The sequence below is a fragment of the Eumetopias jubatus genome, unplaced genomic scaffold, assembly GCF_037043125.1.
Source record: "Eumetopias jubatus isolate StellerSeaLion01/CBP00866 unplaced genomic scaffold, mEumJub1_p1.0 scaffold_3, whole genome shotgun sequence".
Lineage (NCBI taxonomy): Eukaryota > Metazoa > Chordata > Mammalia > Carnivora > Otariidae > Eumetopias > Eumetopias jubatus.
In genome coordinates, this window is record NW_028274809.1 from 128,799,168 (window position 1) to 128,820,660 (window position 21,493).

Genomic DNA, 21,493 nt, shown 5'->3' on the forward strand with positions numbered 1-21,493 from the left:
CAATACAATTGCTATTGGTTGCCGACATTTTGTAAAGACTACGGAACTTTCACGAAGCTGTAAGGGCGCAAAACCACAGGCATTTTTCGAAACCAAGTAAACAGCGCGTATGAGGCAGCAAGAATGGTCGACAGGAATGTTCCAACTGCACGATCAAAGGGGTGGGAGTGCGAGGCAGCGTCAGCCAGTAAATGGGAGTGAAGGGCGTAGGGAGCGCGGAGCTCGAAGGTTAGGTTCCATAAATATAAAATGGGGGCTAAAAGAACAACTTGTCAAACTATTCTCTCGAAATTGCTTCCATCAACGAGAAAGTTTCATGTCTGATACTTGGATGAGGGCTCCGGGCCTTCTCTGCCCTGCCCCTCCCCCCGCCCCGCCAGGCGCTCACGCGACCCGCCCGCCTCGGGCTGGGGGCGGGTGGGCAGCCCGCGCCAAGGACAAATCCTTCCCCGCCGGCCACCGCCCCACCTGTGCCTTCCAGACCTCGGGCGCTTCGGCGCCACTTGAAGAGTTCCCCGCCTGGCTGCCGGCTGCCGCAGCCCAGCGACCCGCTCCCTCAGACGCCGCACCGCTACGAAGCGCTGGGCCGAGACCGGTCCCGAGGTTCTTAGCGCCTCGCACGCACGCGCGACCTGACGCTGGGACTCACAAAGCATTCCAAGTCGCGCGCTCCAGAGCGCGCCACGTCGCGCGGCCGCGCCGCCCCGCCCGTCAACCCTCGCTCTCGCGGCAGGAACCCGCAGATCGGCTTTCGCGTGACGCCCACTCGGGTGGCTTACCCTCCGCCGGCCCAGCCTAAGTCCTTCCCACGCTGACCTTCTAAATGCTGTGTGAGGAGACGTCAGCCAGCTTCGAATCGTGGAGTCAAGGTGAAACTCTGTGAGGAGAAAAGGACGAGGGCGGAAGGCTCCCAGAGAATCACGTGAACCAGGCGCTCAACCCGGACCCCCAACCCTGGTCTTCGCCGGCACGTCGTCAGCCCCCGCGCTTGCGCGATATCTTTCTCCCCAGGCGAACCAAGGCTGGTGGAGGGGCTAGGAAAGAGTGGTGGGCAGTGAGAGCGGTCGCGGCTAGAGGGAGCAGCCCTGGACACAGTGCACGTGGGAGAACAAAGGCTGATTCTCCCAACTCTTCTGGAACCTAATCTTTGTTACTAATGTATTCTAAGACGGTTACCTGCAATGGTAAAAGTCTCGAGGTGCGTGTGTGTGTGTGTGTATAGCAGTATGGTCAATGTTAAATTCCTGACTCCTCAGGATGAAGAGCAACTGTGCTAATTACCATTTATGATTGTGAGGCTAAAAAGGGAAAATCAAAGTGAACATACCTTACCTTTCTCCAAAACTTCTTTAAAATTACTAAAATGCTATAGATGACATTTTATATTCTTCAATAGACTTGCCTTTAAAAAATTATACATGTAGTGCCCTGAGCATTTACGCCTAGCTAAGTGACTTGTTGAGGGATGGCAGTGACTTAATTCTAGATGAATTATTTACCTCAATCAAAATTAATTAATGATGAGGACTGTTGTGTGATGCCTGGATGAGGCTTTTAAGTTAGGGGCCATTTGGGAATTTCCCCAAATCGAAGAAAGGTAGCAGTCATCCCAAAGAGAAAAACCTGTTAGGAAGGTATGCGTTAATACAAGGGTTTAAATGATTTTGCTCTTATACTCCCTAGAAGAATTCTGGAAAAATGTGACTGTACCTTTTCCCTCATTTTTAGATAGACCATACATAAAAATTTTGATCTGATTTAAATAGTTGCAAAAGATGCAAATTGTTCTATAGTAAATTGACATTTTTAAAATAAAACTGCTACATAACCCTTCTAAATGTAGCCAGTGGAACCTTAATACCAGGCAATTTGATATTCTTCATCAATTTTTATAACTACATGAACAAGCTTTTCTTTAATACAAAATTTTGCATCATTCCTCTTCTTCCTGAACCTGTATTTCCATAGTTCTTCATGAAAATTTATCCCAATATAATATTTCTTTATTCTGGAAAGTCTTTTCTTGATCACCTATCAAACTTCTTTGCATCATAGGTACATAAATTTAAATCTAATTTTAAAATTTTGCAATAGCCATAAAAAAGTGTTTAAAAACTTGAAATTTCTAAATACAAGGTCATTATATATAGAAAACCGTAAAATTTACTACAAAGCTACTAAGTGCATCAAAGTTGCAGGATAAAGGATCAATGTACAAAAGTCAATAGTATTGCTAAACACTAGCAATGAACGCTCCAAAAATGAAATTAAGAATGTCATGAGAATACTATCAAGGACAAAATACTTGGGAATAAATTTAACCAAATAAGTGCAAGACTTGTACACCAAAAACTACAAAACATTGCTGAGTGTTTATAGAAGACCTAAATGAATGGAAAGACATTCCATATTTGCAGACAGATTTAATATTGTTATAATGGCAATATTCCCCAAATTGATCTACAGATGGAACATAATCCCTAAGAAAATCCCAGACAACTATTTTGCAGGAATTGGCAAGCTAATCCTAAACTCACATGGAAATGCAAAGGAGCCAGAATAGCCAAAACAATCTTGAAAAAGAACAAAGGTGAAGGACATTTTTTTGTTTTGTTTTATTTCTTTTATTTTTTGAGTTTTTATTTGAATTTCCATTGGTTAACATACAGTGATTCATCACTTTCATACAACACCCAGGGCTCATCACTACAAGTGCCCTCCATAACCATCACCCATTTTACCCATCCCCCTGCCCACTTCTGCTCCAGGAACCCTCGGTTTGTTCCTTATAGTTGAGTCTGTTTCCTGGTTTGCCGCTCTCTCTCTTTTTTTTCCTATAGGTTCATCTGTTTTGTTTCTTAAATTCCACATATGAAGTCATACAGTATTTGTCTTTCTCTGCCTGACCTATTTTGCTTAGCATAATGCTCTCTGGCTCTATCCACAGCATTGCAAATGGCAAAATTTCATTCTTTCTGGTGGCTGTGTAATATTCCATTATATAAATCAATCTATCTATCTATCTATCTATCTATCTATCTATCTATCTATCTATCATCTATCTATTCTTTATCCATCAGTTGATGTACATCTGGGCTCTTTCTGTAATTTGGCTATTGTTGATAATGCTGCTATAAATATCAGGGTGCATCTATCCCTTTGAATCAGTATTTTTTAAAAATCTTTTGGGTAAATACCTAGTAGTGCAATTGCTGGATTGTAGGGTAGTTCCATTTTTAACTTTTTGGGAAACCTCCATACTGTTTTCCAGAGCGGCTGCACCCGTTTGCATTCCCACCAACAGTCCAAGAGGGTTCCCCTTTTTCTGCATCCTGGCCAATGTCCATTGTTTCCTGAGTTGTTAATTTTAGCCATTCTGACTGGTGTGAGGTAGTATCTCATTGTGGTTTTGATTTGTATTTCCCTGATGATGAGTGATGTTGAGCATTTTTTCATGTGTCTGTTAGCTATCTATATGTCGTCTTTGGAAAAATGTCTATGTCATCTGCCCATTTTTTAACTGGATTATTTGTTTTTTGGGTGCTCAGTTTTATAAGTTCTTTATATATTTTGGATACTAACCCTTTATCAGATATGTCACTTGCAAATATCTTCTCCCATTCCATAGATTACCTTTTAGTTTTGTTGATTGCTTCCTTTGCTGTGCAGAAACTTTTTATTTTGATGAAATTCCAATAGTTTATTTTTGCTTTTGTTTCCTTTGCCTCGGGAGACATATCTTGTAAGAATTTTCTATGGCCAGGTTAGGTTATTCCCTGTGTTCTCCTCTAGGATTTTGATGGTTTCCTATCTCACATTTAGGTCTTTCATCCATTTTGAATTTATTTTTGTGTATGGTGTGTAAGAAAGTGGTCCAGTTTCATTCTTTTGAATGTTGCTGTCCATTTTTCCCAACACCATTTGTTGAAAACTTTTTTTTAATTAACATATAATGTATTACTTGTTTCAGGGGTACAGGTCTGTGATTCATCAGTCTTACACAATTCACAGCACTCACCATAGCACATACCCTCCCCAATGTCCATCACCCAGCCACCCCATCCCTCCCACCCCCCTCCACTCCAGCAACCCTCAGTTTGTTTCCTGAGATTAAGAGTCTCTTATGGTTTGGAAGACACTCTTTCCCATTGGATATTCTTTCCTGCTTTGTTGAAGATTACTTGACATTATAATTGTGGGTCCATTTCTGGGTTTTGTATTCTGTTTCATTGATCTATGTGTCTCTTTTTGTGCCAGTACCATACTGTTTTAATCACTACACCTTTGTTATATAAACTTGAACTCCAGAATTGTGATGCTTCCAGCTTTGCTTTTCTTTTTCAAGATCGGTTTTGGCTGTTCAGGGTCTTTTGTGGTTCCGTACAAATTTTAGGATTGTTTGGTCTAGCTCTGTGAAAAATGCTGGTAGTATTTTGATAGGGATTACATTAAAGGTGTAGATTGTCTTGGGCAGTGTAGACATTTTTACAATATTGTTTTTCCAATCCATGAGCATGGAATGTTTTTCCATTTCTTTGTGTCATCTTCAGTTTCTTTCATCAGCATCCTATAGTTTTCAGAGTATACATCTTTTACCTTTTTGGTTAGGTTTATTCCTAAGTATCTTATGGTTTTTGGTGCAATTGTAAATGGGATTGATTCCTTAATTTCTCTTTTTGCTACTTCATTATTGTTGTATAGAAATGCCATGGATTTCTGTACATTGATTTTGTATCCTGTGACCTTACTGAATTCATGTATCAGTTCTAGCAATTGTTTGGTGGAGTCTTTAGGTTTTCTAGATAAAGTATCATGTCACCTGCAAATAGTGAAAGTTTGACTTTTTCCTTGCCAGTTTGGATGCCTTTTATTTTTGTTGTTGTTGTTGTCTGATTGCTGAGGCTAGGACTTCAGTACTATGTTAAATAACAGTGGTGAGAGTGGACATCCATGTCTTGTTCCTGACTGTAGAGGAAAAGCTCTCAGTGTTTCCCCATTGAAGATGATATTAGCTGTGGGTTTTTCATATATGGCCTTCAGGATGTTGAGGTATGTTCCCTTTATCCCTACTTTGTTGAGGGTTTTTATCATGAATGAATGTTGTACTTTGTCAAATGCTTTTTCTGCATCTATTGAGAGGATCATATGGCTCTTATCTGTTCTTTTATTAATGTGGTATATTACGTTGATTGATTTGCAAATATTAAACCACACTTGCAGCCCAGGAATAAATCCCACTTGATGGTGGTGAATGATTCTTTTAATGTACTGTTGGATTTGATGTGCTAGTATTTTGTTGAGAATTTTTGCATCTATGTTTGCATCTATGTTCATCAGGGATATTGACCTGTAGTTCTCTTTTTTTAATGGAGTTTTTGTCTGGTTTTGGCATCAGGGTAATGCTGGCCTCGCAGAATGAGTTTAGAAGTTTTCTTTCCATTTCTGTTTTTTTTGGAACAGTTTGAGAGGAATAGGTATTAACTCTTCTTTAACTGTTTGGTAGAATTCCCCTGTGAAATCACCTGGACTGGACTTTTATTTGTTGGGAGATTTTTGATTACTGATTCCATTTCTTTGCTGGCTATTGGTCTGTTCAATTTTTCTATTCTTGTTTCAGTTTTGGTAATTTATGTATTTCTAGGAATTTATCCATTTCTTTCAGATTGTCCAATTTGTTGGCATATAATTTTTCATAATATTCTCTTTGTACTTCTGTGGTGTTGTTATTTCTCCCCTCTCACTTGTGATTTTATTTATTTGGGTCCTTTCTCTTTTCTTTTTGGTAAGTCTGGCTAGGGGTTTATCAATTTTATTAATTTTTTCCAAAGAACCAGCTCCTAGTTTCATTAATCTGTTCTGTTTTTTTTTTTTAAGCTTGAATATAATTTATTTCTGCTCTAATCTGTATTATTTCCCTTCTTCTGCTGGCTTTAGGCTTTGTTTGTTATTCTTTTTCTAGCTCCTTTAGGTTTAAGGTTAGGTTATTTGAGATTTTTCTTGCTTCTTGAGGTAGGCCTATATTACAATATACTTCCTCTTATGACTGCTTTTGATGCATCCCAAAGGTTTTGAACCATTGTGTTTTCATTTTCATTTGTTTCCATGTATTTTTTTAATTTCTTCTTTAGTTTCCTGATTGACCCATTCATTCTTTAGTAGCATGTTGTTTAACCTCCAGGTATTTGTCATCTTTCCAAATTTTTTCTTGTGGTTGACTTCAAGTTTTATAGCATTTTGGTCAGAAAATATGCATGGTATGATTTCAATCTTTTTGTACTTGTTGAGCACTGATTTGTGACCTAGTATGTGATCTATTCTGGAGAATGTCCCATGTGCACTTGAAAAGAATGTGTATTCTGCTGCTTTAGGATGGAATGTTCTGAATATATACGTTAAGTCCATATGGTCCAGTTTGTCATTCAAAGCCATTATTTCCTTGTTGATTTTCTGCTTAGATGATCTGTCCCTTGTTGGAAATGGGGCGTTAAAGTCCCCTACTATTATTGTGTTTTTATCAATGAATTCCTTTATGTTTGTTATTAATTGTTTCATATATATATTTGGGTGCTCCCCATAGATATTTACATATCTATGTTGGATATGTAAAGGGGACTATGTTGGATAGTCCCCTTTATTATGACACAAGTGCCCTTCTTCATCTCTTGTTATAGTCTTTGGTTTAAAATCTAGTTTGTCTGATATAAGTATTACTACTCTGGCTCTCTTTTGATGTCCGTTTTTATGATAAATGTTTCTCCATCCCCTCACTTTCAATCTGCATATGTCTTTAGGTCTAAAATGAGTCTTACAGGCAGCATATAGGTGGGTCTTGTTTTTTATCCATTCTGACACCCTATGTCTTTTGATTGGAGCATTTAGCCATTTACATTTAGAGTAATTATTGATTGATAAATATTTAGTGCCATTTTATTACTTGTTTTGTCATTGTTTCTGGAGATTTTCTCTGTTCCTTTCTATCTTTGTCACTTTTGGTCTTTCCTTCCCACTCAAAGTGTCCCTTTTAATATTTTTTTGCAGGGTTGGTTTAGTGGTCACAAACTGCTTTAGTTTTGGTTTGTCTGGGAAACTCTTTATTTCTTCTTCTGTTCTGAATGATAGCCTTGCTGGATAGGGTATTCTTGGCTGCAGATTTTTCCCATTCAGCAGGTTAAATATATCATGTCACTCTCTTCTGGCTTGCCAGGTTTCTGTTGAGAGATCTGCCAATAGATTATGGGTTTTCCCTTGCAAGTTAGGGAAATGTCTTGCTGCTTTTAGGATTTTTTTTCTTTATCACTATATTTTGCAAATTTAACTACAGTGTCTTAATGTTGGCCTGCTTTTGTTGATATTGATGGGAGTTCTCTGTGCCTTGTGAATTTGGATCTCTATTTCTTTCCCCTGATTAGGTAAGTTTTCAGCTATTACTTCCTCAAATAAACCTTCAGCTCACTTTTGTCTCTCCTATTCTTCTGGGACTTCTGTGATACAAATGTTACTACATTTGATATGGTCACTGAGTTCTCTAAGTCTGCTTTTGTGATCCATAGTTTTTCTTTCTCTCTTTTGTTCAGCTTCATTATTTTCCATAACTCTATCTTCTATATCACTTATTTGTTCCTCTGCTGCTTCCATCCTTTAGGTCATTTTAGCCAGTTGGTTTCAAATTTCAGTTATTGCATTTTTAATTTCTGTCCATTGTTTTTTAGCTACTTTATCTTTGTGCTAAGGGTCTTTCCAGCTTTTCTCAGGTCCAGTGAATATCCTTATGATTGTTGCTTTAAATTCTCCATTAGGCATATTACTTATATCTGTTTCCATTAGATCTCTGGCTGTGACCTTGTTCTTTCTTTTGGAATGAATTCCTCTGTCTTGGCATTTTGTCTAGGTCTCTGTCTTCCTCTGTGCATTAGAAAAGCCTGTTATGTCTCCTGTTCCTGAGAGTAATGGCCTTAAAAAGGGGAGGCCATATAGTGTCCAGGGCCTGGTGCTCCAAGGAGTGTCTCTGGTATGTGCTGTTTATACTCTGCTGCTATGTTTTGGTCTCTCTTTCCCTCAGGTCAGTCATCTGCAAAGGTTCTCCTTGCCTGCAGTGGGCAGTCTGTGGACCTTGGCCAGAGTGAGGTGAGTTTTAACCAGGTGTGCTCTGGTCTGCTTGTTAAATGAAACCTGATGCTACTTCTAGAACTGAAGCCTGTAGAACTTTGTGGTTGGTAGACATGGTGCATTCAGGATCTTGTGCTGGTCTTCTGGGAAAAGGGCCTGCTGTGCTGGTCCTTAGGCATACCTGCCCAAGAAAAGCAGCACCAGCGGAGAGCAAGGAGGTGGAACTTGGTGTAAGCAGGTTAGGCAGCCAGCGTTGGCACTGTGCTGTTTAGTGAAGTTGGTTTCTGCTGAGGGGTGGGGAAGGGAAATGACACCAGCCAGTTTCTTTGTCCCCAGAGAGAGGACTCAATGCTTGCTGCTCTTAGAGAGCACTCCCAGAAGAGCGAATAATTTCTCCTAGTGCATCCCAGGCATTTTTCAGATCGTTGTTTTCATGCTGTCTCCAGGGTGCTTGCCTGCCTGGAGCAGTGCATTGCACTTTGGGCTCTATCCCAGCCAAATCTGCTGACTTTTAAAAACTCCAAACTTTAAGGACCTGGTGAGGTGGGAACCTGCACTGGTCTTCCAGGGGAAGATCTCACCATGCTGGGACTGATGCAAGTCTGACTGAGAAGGGCAATCACACTAGAACACAGGGGTGTGGAATTTGGAGCAAAGCAGGCTAAAGCTCCAGTATTTGGGTTAGCCACCCTCAGCAGGTATCTCTGTGCCTATGCTGAGGGGTGGGGGAGGGAAATGGTGTCCACTGGATCTTTTGTCACCTGAGGGGCAACTCTGCAAATGTCTCTTCTCACAGGTGCACTCTAAGAAGAGTGAACAGTCTCTCCCCATGAGCCTTTGGTGATGCTCAGGTTGTGCCATCCACCCCAGGATTGCTTGCATGCCTTCTCTCCTGGAGTAGGGGAGTCCCATCAGGACTCTATCCCAGCCAAGCCTGTGGACCTCTAAAACTCCAGTTTTTGAGCCCCACTGGTTGCAAAAACTCACGAAAATCAATCCCTCTTGTTTACCCAGCCAATGGCTTTGAGGAAGTGTTCCCCTTGTGTATATCCCTGTGTGCTCCACTCTGTCTTGCCTGTTTCCGCAACCAGGGCTCCCTCCCTTCTGCAGCACCCATGATCCTTTTCTCCCCTAAAGCCCATCTCCACACTTCCTACCTTCCTCAATGTGGCCTCTTCTTTCCCTCTAATTGTGCAGTTTGTCAATCTGCAGGTCAATTTCTTGGGTATTCAGAATGATTTGATAGTTATCTAGCTGTGTTTGAGGGACGAGGTAAGCCTAGGGTCTTCCCACCACCATCTTAGCTCCCCCCACACTTTATGATATCAAAATTTACTACAGAGCTTCAGTAATCAGTTCAGTTTGGTACTAGCATAAGGACAAACATGTGTAGGATAGAATTGAACAATGGAACAGAATTAAGAACCCATAAATAAGCCCATTTATAGTGAACTAGTTTTCAACAAAAGTGCCAAGAAAATCTGATGGGAAAGAAATATTCTTTTCAACAAATGGAACAATTGGAAATTCATTCAAAAAGTGAATTTGGACCCTTATCTCATACCATACTAAAAAATGAACACAAAATGGATCAAAGACTTAACTGTAAGAACTAAAACTATAAAACCCTTAGAAGAAAACATGAGTAAATCTTCATAAACTTGGGTGAAGCAATGATTTCTTAGTTACCACCCCCAAAATATAGGCAATAAAAGAAAAATTGGTAAGTTGTACATCATCAAAATTAAAACCTTTTGCTCTTCAAAAGACACCATCAAGAAATTGAAAATAAAGGGCACCTGGGTGGCTCAGTCATTAAGCATCTGCCTTCGGCTCAGGTCATGATCCCAGGGTCCTGGGATTGAGCCCCACATCGGGCTCCATGCTCCGCAGGAAGCCTGCTTCTCCCTCTCCCACTCCCCCTGCTTGTATTCCTGCTCTCATTCTCTCTCTCTCTCTGTCAAATAAATAAATAAAATCTTTTAAAAAAAGAAATTGAAAATAAAACCCACAGACTATGAGAAATAATTTGCAAATTATTATATCTGACTTGTATTTAGAATATATAAAGAACTATTATAACTTAGTAACTAAAAAGGTATGTAATATAATTTAAAAATGGGCAAAGGATTTGAATAGACATTTCTCCAAAGATGTACAAATGGCCAGAAAGCATATGAAAATATGTTCAATGTAATTAGTCTTTAGAAAAATGGAAATAAACACAATATGTCATAATTTGTCCACTAGAGTATCTGTAATAAAAAAAGATAGATACTAACAAGTGTTGACAAGGATGTGGAGAAATTCAAACCCTCATGTATTACTGGTACAATGTAAAATGATGCAGCCATATTTTGGTAATCAATTTGTTCCTTAAAAAGTTATATGTAGACTTACTTTATGACCTGCCATTCCCATCAGAGGTGAAGTTGTGTACATGTTTTCATCTCTTGGTTCAAAAAAATCAAGTGATGCTGCTGTTAGAAAATTCCTTCCACTTCTCTTTATTTAGTTTAGGTGAATAGAGTTTCTCAGCTTTCTCATCGATAAATGTTAAAATTGAGATAGAATTGGTGCTGAATCCTGCCTTATTCTGGAAATAGAACACCTATAATACATATAATACAAACAGTACAAATACTGGTACACATATACAAAGTGTCCAGGTATACTTGACAGAAATGTTCATAGCATTTTAAAAGGCCAAGAAGTAAAAATAACCCAAACAACAAGGATCAATCAACTGATGAATGGATTTCTGAAAATGTGATAAATCCATATAGTTGGTATTATTTTGTCCCCAAAATACTGCAACATGGATAAACCTCAGTGAAAGAATCCAGACATGAACATATATGATTCTATTTTTGTAAATTTTTTTAATGGCAAATAGAAAGTGGAGTGGTAGTTGCCTGTGGCTGTGGTTGGTAATTGGAATTGACTGTAAATGGGCATGGGTTTGTTTTTTTTAGGGTGATAGAAATGTTCTAATATTAGATTGTGATGATGGTTTTATAATTCTGTAAACATAAAATTCATTGAATTGTACATTTAAAATGAGTGAACTTCATGGTATATGTATTATATTTAAAGCAGTTTGAAAAATACCTCCTGGGTAGAGTGATTATTATAATTATTTATATTTATATGTATTTTATGTTTGGATAAATATTTATTGAACAAGAAGTACATATTTATTGGAAATATATCTTGAAGAGGTGACAGGGACTTTTTCCAATTCATATATTTCTAGATGATTATCATTTATTTCTAGAATGGGACAGAATTCAGCTTCAATTCTATTCTAATTTTAATATTTATAAATGTAAAGGCAGAGAAATTCTGTCCACATAAAATGAACTGATTTAGGTTATCAATCGTGATATTACCTTTGCTCCCAGCTCATGTTAAGCTCAATAGAATGACTCGGTGTAAAATAAAACTCCTGGTAAGTACAATATGTTGAAGACTAATGTGATGATAATATTCTAAGAGTTCCACATGAGGCTAGGTCTTCAATGTATGATATCATTACACTTTTCTTCCTTAAACTTTTTGCATATGGAAAGCATGAATTTGACCAAAGATCAATAACTGTGATGTTCTTAGTATGGTATAATTTTCCCCTCACAGAGCAAATAGTGGATCCTGGACAAATGCAGCATTTTAGAAACTGAGTAATAAATAGATAAAAGTAATTTCTTACTCATAGAGTTGGAGATACTTATGTAGGCTTTGTAAGTTTATATTTCCATATGAAATATTGAGTCTCTTCCTTAGCATATATATATATATATATATATATATATATATATATATATATATATACCCTTAAAAAAAACCAATCTATTAAAGTATGGAAAACAATTCCTTTAATATTTCTTACTAGCCTGATTTGGCTTTGTTCTAGCCAAGTTGATATTTTTTATATTATGTTATACAGAGGCTAATGGCTGGTTTAGTAAAATACCTCATCTTCTATACAATTAAAATGCATAATAAGGGGGTGGGGTAGAGTTTAAAACCAAACACCAAAATTCTTCTTATAGCAACTGCATTGCTTTAAGGAAATCTTGGTAAGCCACTTAGAGTCAGGGTGAGTCCCCAAGGACACAGGCAAATAAGAGAAAATAAATGAACACTTACAGCATTTTGTAATAGTACATTAGAAATGAGCAGACTGGCAGCAGGTGGAGTGGGGGATGTGGGGCAGTGAAAACTGAGAAGGTAGGAAAAACAACATGGTAGATTGACAGAGGACTCAGAAGAAAAAAGCTGCCTGATTCTGCATTTGAAGTTGTTTTTGCTATTGTGATGTAAGAAGCCTAAGTTCCCTGAATCCTTCAGTGTAGTTTTCAAAAAATTCTTTGTGTTCTGTTTTTGTTTTGTTTTGGTGAGAAATTTAGAAAAGAGGCTCCATACCCATCTTGTGTACATGGTCCAGAACAAGACAAATATATGAATAATGCTGAGAGAATCCATGAACTGAATTAGGGAAAGTAAAAGCCTAGACTGAGAGGTGTCCTTGAGACTGTAAAACCCTTGGGAATTTTTGGACATCTCGAAGACAGCATCAGATTTTCTCTAAGAGGTAAAGATGGAGCTCAAAGAAAATATAAATGCCCTTCAGTCAGAGATCACCAAGAATACACCCGAAGTTTGAACTTCTGTTTGAACTCTGCTTGTCTTTTTATAGAAGAAACCTGTAAGTGGAATGTGAAAGAACCCCTTGATAAAACACCAAAGTGGTTATATTTTCAACATTATTAAAATGGTGGTTATATTTAAGTATCCCATGTAGACTTATAAAGGTTTTTCAAGTTCCATGTAATTGGGGGTTATAAGAATAAAGACTCTTAAGAAGGTATCTTTAGGGCTGGTTGGCTGTGATACTAGTTAGACACTAGCCCCTTCCCCTCTTGAGTATGTCACTTATTAGGGAAGCTAAGAAGAAAAATGTGTGATGACTTGCTGGTAAAATCCACCGAACACTAGGAATTCATTATTGGATATCCTGATTGTGTTGGAGGGATTCCCACTGCAGAACAGCTAACACTTTCTGGCAATATCCAGGCAATTTCAGTGGAAAGATCTAGGTCTAGAAATCCCTTCTTCAGCACTCTCAGTTCTTGGAGTTGGCCCATCCCAGCCTGACTGCCCAAATAAACTGATGTTATAGCAAATAACCAGGAACACAATACTCAACAAAACACAGATTTGAATGCATAAGTTCATATAGAGTTCATAAACAAAGATGTTGTTCATGAAATTAAAAAAGAAAGAAAAACAGAAGCCTGCTAATTTTGTAACACTTTATAAAAATATACCAACGGTTACATTTTTATAGTTAAAACTTTTCAAGCAATTCTTTCCAGAAATTCTTTCTTCATCATCATTCAATCATATTTATTTTCTGAACAGTTTGTTTCTTAGTCTTTTTTTTTGTCAGTTTGGATTTCTAATTGAAGCTGTTTCTTTAAAAATAAAGTCTCTTTTCCTATAGCAACACAAACTTTAAAAAACACTCGTCCACCTAATATAGCTGTAAAGACTTGGTGCCATATGAAGATGAGAAATCAAATAAATTTGAATTTATTTTTTCTATAGGATCAGTCTGTTTGGAACAACTGGTATTGTTATTACCAACAAAGAAGTTATTGGCTTTAAAAAATCACATTCAGGACAGAAGTGGAACTTGAAAATACTTGTTTCTTTTTAAAAGAATCAGTTCTGTCATCCAAAAAAATTCTTTAATTTACATATAGACAAGTTCCTATGGTGTCAGATCACAGCATAGCTAAGCATCACTGAACTGTATTTAGTTGCAAGCCTTGCTTGTAACAGTGGGGTGCTCCCTATGCACTACCGAAGTGAAAGAAATTAAAATGCTAACAATACCCAGTTTTCAGCAGCCCACAGAAACTACATATGTATTAAGCCTACTCTCGAGTCTATAAATTACTCCATCAGGATATATTAACTAAGGACTTTGGAATTTAACTCTTTCAGATGAAAACAGTTTCCATTAAATTTTCCAAAAAGTCAAATTTGGGGTCATAGTAGTATCAATTTTTTGAAGCCCAACTGTGTGGAAGGTCCTTGGCTGATCATTTTACCTCCCTCATTTTATTTCACCCCCCAATAAACCAATAAGGAGGCTATCGTCAGATGAAGAAATGGAAGCTCAGGAAGTTTAATATATTCCAAACAACACAGCAAACACCTAACAAAGCCAAGATTCCCAAAGATCGTTTTCAGAATTACTATTTTGTCAAAATTAATGTTTTGTTGAATAACTATTACTGTATGCTCAGTATGAATAGTTTCCATATATAATCTTTGAATTCCCCTTCTCTCCAAACCATACAGAATGAAGTTTGTTAACACTAAGTAACATGATCAAAATCTCATAACTGGTAAGTGGTAGAACTATAATTTAAAATGGAGTTTTTGGCTTTAAAACCTTAGCGTTTTTCTACTGGAACACAGTATCTTAAGGTTGGTTATCCAGTTCCCAAAAGGTAACATACTTTGGAAGAATCTGAAACATCCTAGGACAGAGAAAATTTTGCCAAGACTACAAATTTGCTGGTTTCTTTGATTTGGCTCTAAAAATAAATATATACTAGAATCATGGACTATCAAATGAATTTGTGTTTGAATCCTAGCAGTCTTACCTACTGCCTACATAAATTTGGGCAATTTCCTCTCAGTGCTTCAGTTCTCTCTTTTGTATAATTCAGGTAACAAGAGCTACTTCATAAGATGACACTGGGGATCAAATAAGATAATGTATGCAGTGCTCTGTACCTCACAAAAGGCAGCCGATTGGAGTAGTCAAGAGCACAGACCTTAAAACCAGCTGCCTGTGTTCATATTCTCAATCTGCCACTGATCGCCTCTGTGATCTTGGGCAAATTTGCTTTACCTATCTGCGCCACCGTTTCCTCACGGTAAAACAAGGTAATGATAATAACTACTTCATGAGTCAGTCTGTGTAAAATGCTTAGGATAAAAATTGTTTCCATTAAATCAAATGTGCCTGGCACATTGTAAGTACTACTTAAGAGGTTGTTAAATTTCAAAAATACACTTTGAACATAGCAGATGCTGAATAAATGGTAGCTATTTTACTTTGCAATCACTTGGGTGATTTTAAAATGATATATTTATATATATTTCTACTGGTGTTTAAATTTTTTATCTTTGGAGAAAATTCCTCCATTGCCATTAAAATAACATGTAAAACTGAATCTGCAGCCCAGAATGGTTAGTCCTAGAGCTATCCTAATAGGTTCCCTGAAGTTTGGGAGCGGGGAGGGGAGGTGGAGCGAGAGGAGGATGTTAGGGTGTCTTTCAGATTTGGGGTTAAGCAACTGGACATGCCTCTAGATGCTATTTACTGAGATGGAGACACTGGAGGTGATTGTACATATGGGAAAAGCAGGGAGAAAGAGAACTAACAATTGTTTAGTATCTCCCAGGTACGAGCATTATACTGGGGCACTTTGTGTCCATATTACCTCATTTTACTCTCAGAAACACCCTATGGGTATTACTCTCTCTGTTTCACAGATCTGTGAAAATCTCTGAAGATGTGTGTTACTCCAGAGAGGCAAGCGAGTTCAACTTGTCAAATAAAAGTTTTTTGCATAAGGTGGTAAGAATTTGTTTTAGTTCCTGCTCCCTCCCCTACCCTTTTTTCTTTTTTTTAAAAGATTTTATTTATTTATTTGACAGAGACACAGCGAGATACGGAACACAAGCAGGGGAAGTGGGAGAGGGAGAAGCAGGTTTCCCGCTGAGCAGGGAGCCCGATGTGGGGCTCGATCCCAGGACCCTGGGATCATGACCTGAGCCGAAGGCAGACGCTTAACGACTGAGCCACCCAGGCACCTCTCCCTCCCCTACCCTTAAGTTCTGAATGTTCATATTGGTGTGTTAACACAGCCACCACTTTCAACCCAAAGTGACACTTTCCTATTCCCTGTAGTCCTTTAATACCTCCATGGACAAAGAATCTTTTGAGATGCCAGGGAGGCTCTGAAAGTTCAGTTATAACTTGGAAATCTGTAATAGATAGATTACTCTGCCCAGAAATGTCATGGGAGTTGTTGTCTTTCTCCAATACTTACATTAGGCACAGACATACTATCATAGAGCTAAAATTCAGTATAACAATATTGCCCATTAACCTAGTAATGTTGTCTCTATCGATTTCACCACTGATATAAGGTAATTGGTTCCAACTGGAAGCAAATCAAAGTATATACGTTTCTATTCCAATCTTCTGAATAATGCATGCCATCTGTATTACCTCAAACTTGGGGAACAAAATGCATTAAGCAGAACCTCAAATGGTTAAAAGAATTTGTCTTTTTAAGGGTGGTATTTCTGAACTCTCTAACAACAAAAAAGTTCTGAATCATAGAATCCATGAAGTTTTCAACCAAAACCACCACCAAAGCAAATTTCCCATGTTTTTCAAATTTACCATAATGCAAATATTGGAGGGAACAATATTAAAATGTGGATACAAGCACTTTCATGTGGTTCCACCTAATAGATTATCAAGAGCATAGTTCATAAATCTCAAGGAACATTAACTACCATAGTTATTTTTAAAATTCCTGCATTCTTTAAAAGCCCTCTCTTTATTCTAATGGAAAGCCAAAACAAAACTTACTAAACTTTACTATTTATGGTTATTACTTACTTTTCATATTACAACATTCCTATAATCAAGCTATACTAATTACAGCAGATATATTTACAGTTGATATTTTTGCTCTTTGGTTTTAAGATCAACTCTTGTCATCATGAATATCAATGATAAAAATATTTTATGCTTGTGTGATGCTACACAGTTGTCAGCAGGCTTGGGCAGATACTATGTTGTGCAATCCCTATGACCCTTCATTTTAGGTGGGCATTTATTATCACTCCAACCTTCACACCAAACGTGGGCAAATATGACTCATGTATTATGGAAGAAGAAACAGAGGTTCAGTGAGGTGACCTGTCCTGGAGGGGCTTGGCTAACCTCAGATCTCCTGGGTCATAACCGAGTGCAATGTATTCATTGTATCTCTGTTAAACAACCTGTCCAGTAGTGAGTCCATCATGGAACAAAACAGGCATTCCAATATCACACTCAGAACGAAGCACTGCTGTTGGATAGGGACATACCTCAGGATGTAGAATCCCTACTGCCTCTCTCCTCTCTGGCTCGTTCTGAGCTCCAGCCCCTCTCAGGCAGCCTCCACACTACAGGGAAGAGAAAGCTCCCAGCCTTGGCCAGGTGGAAGCCGTAGGGGCCACGAGTGTGGGCCCTTCCCTCTACCAAGCTCACCCATCACAGGGGTTGCTTGGCACCTGCGAAGGACCCCCCAGCCTGCTGCCTCTCAGCTGCTAACCCAAAACCAGTAGAAGAAAGCAGAGCATCACGTGCAATAGGAAGATTTTTTTTTTAAATGAGATCTTTGTGGGACTTCTGGGTGGCTCAGTTGGTTAAATGGCTGCCTCTGGCTTAGGTCGTGATCCCACAGTCCTGGGATCGAGTCCCGAGTTGGGCTCCCTGCTCAGCGGGGAGTCTACTTCTCCCTCTGCCCCTCACTCCTGCTTGGGCACTCTCTCTCTGACAAATAAATAAATAATTTTTTTTAAAAAATGAGATTTTGTTCATAGAGAATTTAAAAATTAGTATCTTACTCCATGGATCTTTTTGATGATATGAAGTTATTTTTCCAACTTCTGGCAGTAACTGTCCTCTTTATTAAATTTCTGTTGGTGATAATGAATGTGGTGGAAACGCAGGATTGGCAAGACCAGGGCTTTGCGTTCTTTAATGTGCACACACATCCTCTGAATACTTTGAAAAATACAGATTCATCTTCAGTAGGTCTGGGGTGGGGCCTGAGATTCCCTATTTCTGGCAAGCCTCCATAGGATGCCAATGTTGCCGGCATCTGCAGACCAAATTTGGAGTAGCATGGAACCAAATCACTTCAAACAGTCCTTCCATCCCCCAGGATCTGTGAGAAGAGGAAAATCTAAAGATTATTATTTTTCCTCAAAGCAACAACCAAAAAAATCTAGCTGATTTTATTTTTCCTTTATTAATTTTTCTGTGGAAGTATGTGAATGAAACAGAATCTGTTTTCCTAGTGTCTTGGGAATAAGTCAGGTGTTGGGTTGAGTAGGCATTTCTCCCTCTCTTCGATCCCTGGTGCCACAGAGAAATGCTGAGCTGCTCCCTGTTGGTTCACCCCCTTCTCAGAATTTTCCTGTCTAGTCTTCTCTGCCTCTGCCTGATTTTTTCCCCTCTAAAGATTTAGGGTTCTTATGGACCGGAGACAGATTATAGCAGGAATGTCACAGTTGTTTTAGCTTGTGCAGTTGGTTGCATTCTTTTGAAATTAGCCTGAAATTAGATCACTGCTCAAGAGAGCCATAAAAATAATATCAGCACACAATATCTTACTCTAAATTATTTGGCTGCTTTGGGTCAGCCCAATCCAAATGCTACAGCCTTGTTTTTATTTTTAACTTTTAACTTATTTTTAACTTTAACTCAGAAAAAGATGTAAGAATAGTGGTCTCACGTACCCATCAGCCAGCTTTCCCCAAGGATAACATCTTACAAAACCATCATACAGTATTAAAAACAGGAAATCTATACCAGCACAATACAGTTAACTACAAGACTTACTCGGATTTCACCAGTTTTTACATGTGCTCTTTTTTGGAGGGCAGGGGAGTATACAGGACCATGAAATTATATAGATTCATGTAACCACCACCACAATCTGATTGTTAAAGTCTGGTGTCCCTCAGGATTCAGCCCTGAGCCTTATTCAGTTCTCATTCTTCACACTGGCCCCAAACCTTCTCATCCATAATTGTGACATTAACTATCTTTTGTATTTGGATAATTCCCAAACTGATAACTCTAATCTCTCTCTTGAGCTCTGTTCCTAACCATTTCACTCCCCATTTCTGGATACCCACTGAATATTTTATCTGCACTTCTCACTTCAGCATATTCAGAATTGCACCAGTATTCCTTCATTTTTAAACAAGTCTGTCTATGGGGGTGTGGCACCCCGTAGCCCCAGCCAGAATGCCCAGGGATCATCCTAGATGTATCCATCAGCCATATCTCACCTCCACAGAATAAAAACAGCTGACACTCCTCTGGCAGGTACCGTGCACCACACACTCAGTGTAAATTAGCTCATTTCATCCTGAGAGCAATCCTAAGCATTGTCTGAAATGGCTCCAAGTTCCCGGAAGCCTAAAACTTAAACAGTTTTAGGATCCCTTTTGACGAAGAAGAACAGAAAAAATACAAATGTCAGGAAATCTTGCAGTATGTTACAACATGGATGAACCTTGAAGAAAGACATTGTGCTAAGTGAACGAAGCCAGTCACAAAAGGACAAATACTGCATGATTCCACATTTTTGAGATACTTGAAATAGTTAAACTCCTAGACTGAGAGGCTAGAGTGGTGGTTACCAGGGGCTGGCAGCAGAGGGAGATGGGGAGTTGCTAATCAATGGATAAAAAGTTTGAATTACACAAGATGAGTAAGTTCTAGAGATCTGCTTTGCAACATAGTGCAATAGTTAAGAACACTGTATTGCAAACTTACATTTTTTTGAGGATAGATCTCATGTTAAGTGTTCTTATCACAAGAAAATTAAGTAAAATAAAATAAAATAAAATAAAATTACAAATATCAAAATTAGTACTTACAAAAATAAATACTTGGATGGGCACAAGTGATGGGTCCTGAAAATTGACCTTCATTAGTCTCAGGACACATCCGCCCTCAAGGCAGGTACTATTCTTACTTCTGTCTTACTATGAGACAACTGAGGCACAGAAAGTTTGCATACTTAACTTGACCAGGGTCAAGTTCCAGAACAAACTATGCTTTCTACACTCTCTGCTTTCTAGATCTATCTCAAATGCCGTAACTGCCCTCAAGAGGAAACTTGTCCTCTCCCTCCACCAAAATGATTGCACTCCTCTCCCCACCATCAGCCCCACCGGGGCCACCACGACCACCCTTGCCTTGGGCACCTCCCTTGAAGTCTCTGGACTTCCTCATTATTTTGAAGCGAATCTTATATTTCTCTCCCCATTCCATCTTCCTGCCAGGATAGGAATTCTGGTTCAGCAATTTCAAAGAAACAGTCAAATATCTGAGTACCTATTATGTACGAAGCACTGACACCATTTCTGATTCTCAGTTTCCAGCTGAAATTTTGAGCACAGCTGAGTTCTTTTTTTTTTTAAGATTTTATTTATTTATTTATTTGAGAGAGCAACAATGAGAGACAGAGAGAGAGCACATGAGAGGGGGGAGGGTCAGAGGGAGAAGCAGACTCCCCCCCTGAGCAGGGAGCCCGATGCGGGACTCGATCCCGGGACTCCAGGATCATGACCTGAGCCGAAGGCAGTTGCTTAACCGACTGAGCCACCCAGGCGCCCCAAGCACAGCTGAGTTCTGAAAATATATTAATTGTAAAAGGCTGGAAGCCTATGTGCACTTTTTTTGTGGTTTTAAAATAGTGTAATTTGAGCTCCTCTTAGAGCAGGGCGTCTGAGAACAAATGCGGAGGTAGATGTCTGTGTTTTGTCAGCCTTGTTAGTTACACAGGCAAAGGAGAGACAGAATTTCTGCTTGCCTGGTGACACCTTCTCACTCACCAGTGTGATGGTATAGGCTCAACCTAAAGAATTTTTGGTTCAAACATAACAATAGACACATTCATTAAAATTACTTTTATTAAGCTTGAAAAAAATAATACATTCTCTGAATAAGTATGAATAAGCATTTACCTCAGCAAATTTACAGTCCATAACTTCTTTGTGTATTCCCTGTTCTTGCTGCAACATGCTTGAAGTCTAAATATTACAAACAAGAAAAGGATTCAAGGCATGTATATGACTATTCATAAACTCTAAAATGATCATGGCTACAAAATTTTAAAGCTCATTGTTTTTCTTTCAAGGAAATGATCAGTTTAAGATATTTTAAACATGTCAACAAAAAAATCGTGTTTCTTTGGTTGCTTCCTATCTCCCTTCCATTTTACCCACATAAGTCAGGAACTTCATTAGCTGCTGGGGATGCAGGAATTAACCACACAGGCATGTGCTCTCCCCCACTGGGCTCACATGAGCTTCCAAATAAACAAAAACCAATCCAGAAAGCTTTTGAGGAAGAAGGGTCATCCAAAACAAAACAGAGAGAATTTCAGCATTCAGGTCATGTTTATCAATCACTGAAATAGAATATGACTTCCCCACAATCTCCATGATTCCCAGCCAAGACATTTTTATTCCTCCTAACTTTAAAAAAATTGCCAAT

The 21,493-nt window shown here is 38.7% G+C and overlaps 1 protein-coding gene and 1 long non-coding RNA gene across 10 annotated transcripts in view; one reads left to right on the forward strand and one right to left on the reverse strand.

Moving 5' to 3' along the window:
- The window catches only part of SPART (spartin), a 28,535-nt gene extending 27,633 nt beyond the window's left edge, over window positions 1–902 (reverse strand). For 3 of the 8 annotated variants that reach the window (XM_028106278.2, XM_088021807.1, XM_028106250.2), the window contains exon 1: window positions 484–638. The gene's annotated coding sequence lies outside the window, so the exon portion shown is untranslated. Of the gene's footprint in view, window positions 1–468; window positions 639–779 lie in introns of those variants that run through there. The other 5 variants (XM_028106268.2, XM_028106259.2, XM_088021806.1 and 2 more) reach the window with 5 other exon arrangements.
- LOC114211663 (uncharacterized) lies at window positions 402–15,764 on the forward strand. 2 transcript variants are annotated; one of them, XR_003609806.2, is made up of 3 exons: window positions 402–1,198; window positions 14,853–15,072; window positions 15,685–15,764. It is a non-coding gene; the product is annotated as an uncharacterized LOC114211663 (long non-coding RNA). The 2 variants fall into 2 exon arrangements; XR_015767891.1 differs by lacking the exons at window positions 14,853–15,072; window positions 15,685–15,764 and adding exons at window positions 8,060–8,124; window positions 8,903–10,112.
- Window positions 15,765–21,493: the final 5,729 nt, after the last annotated feature.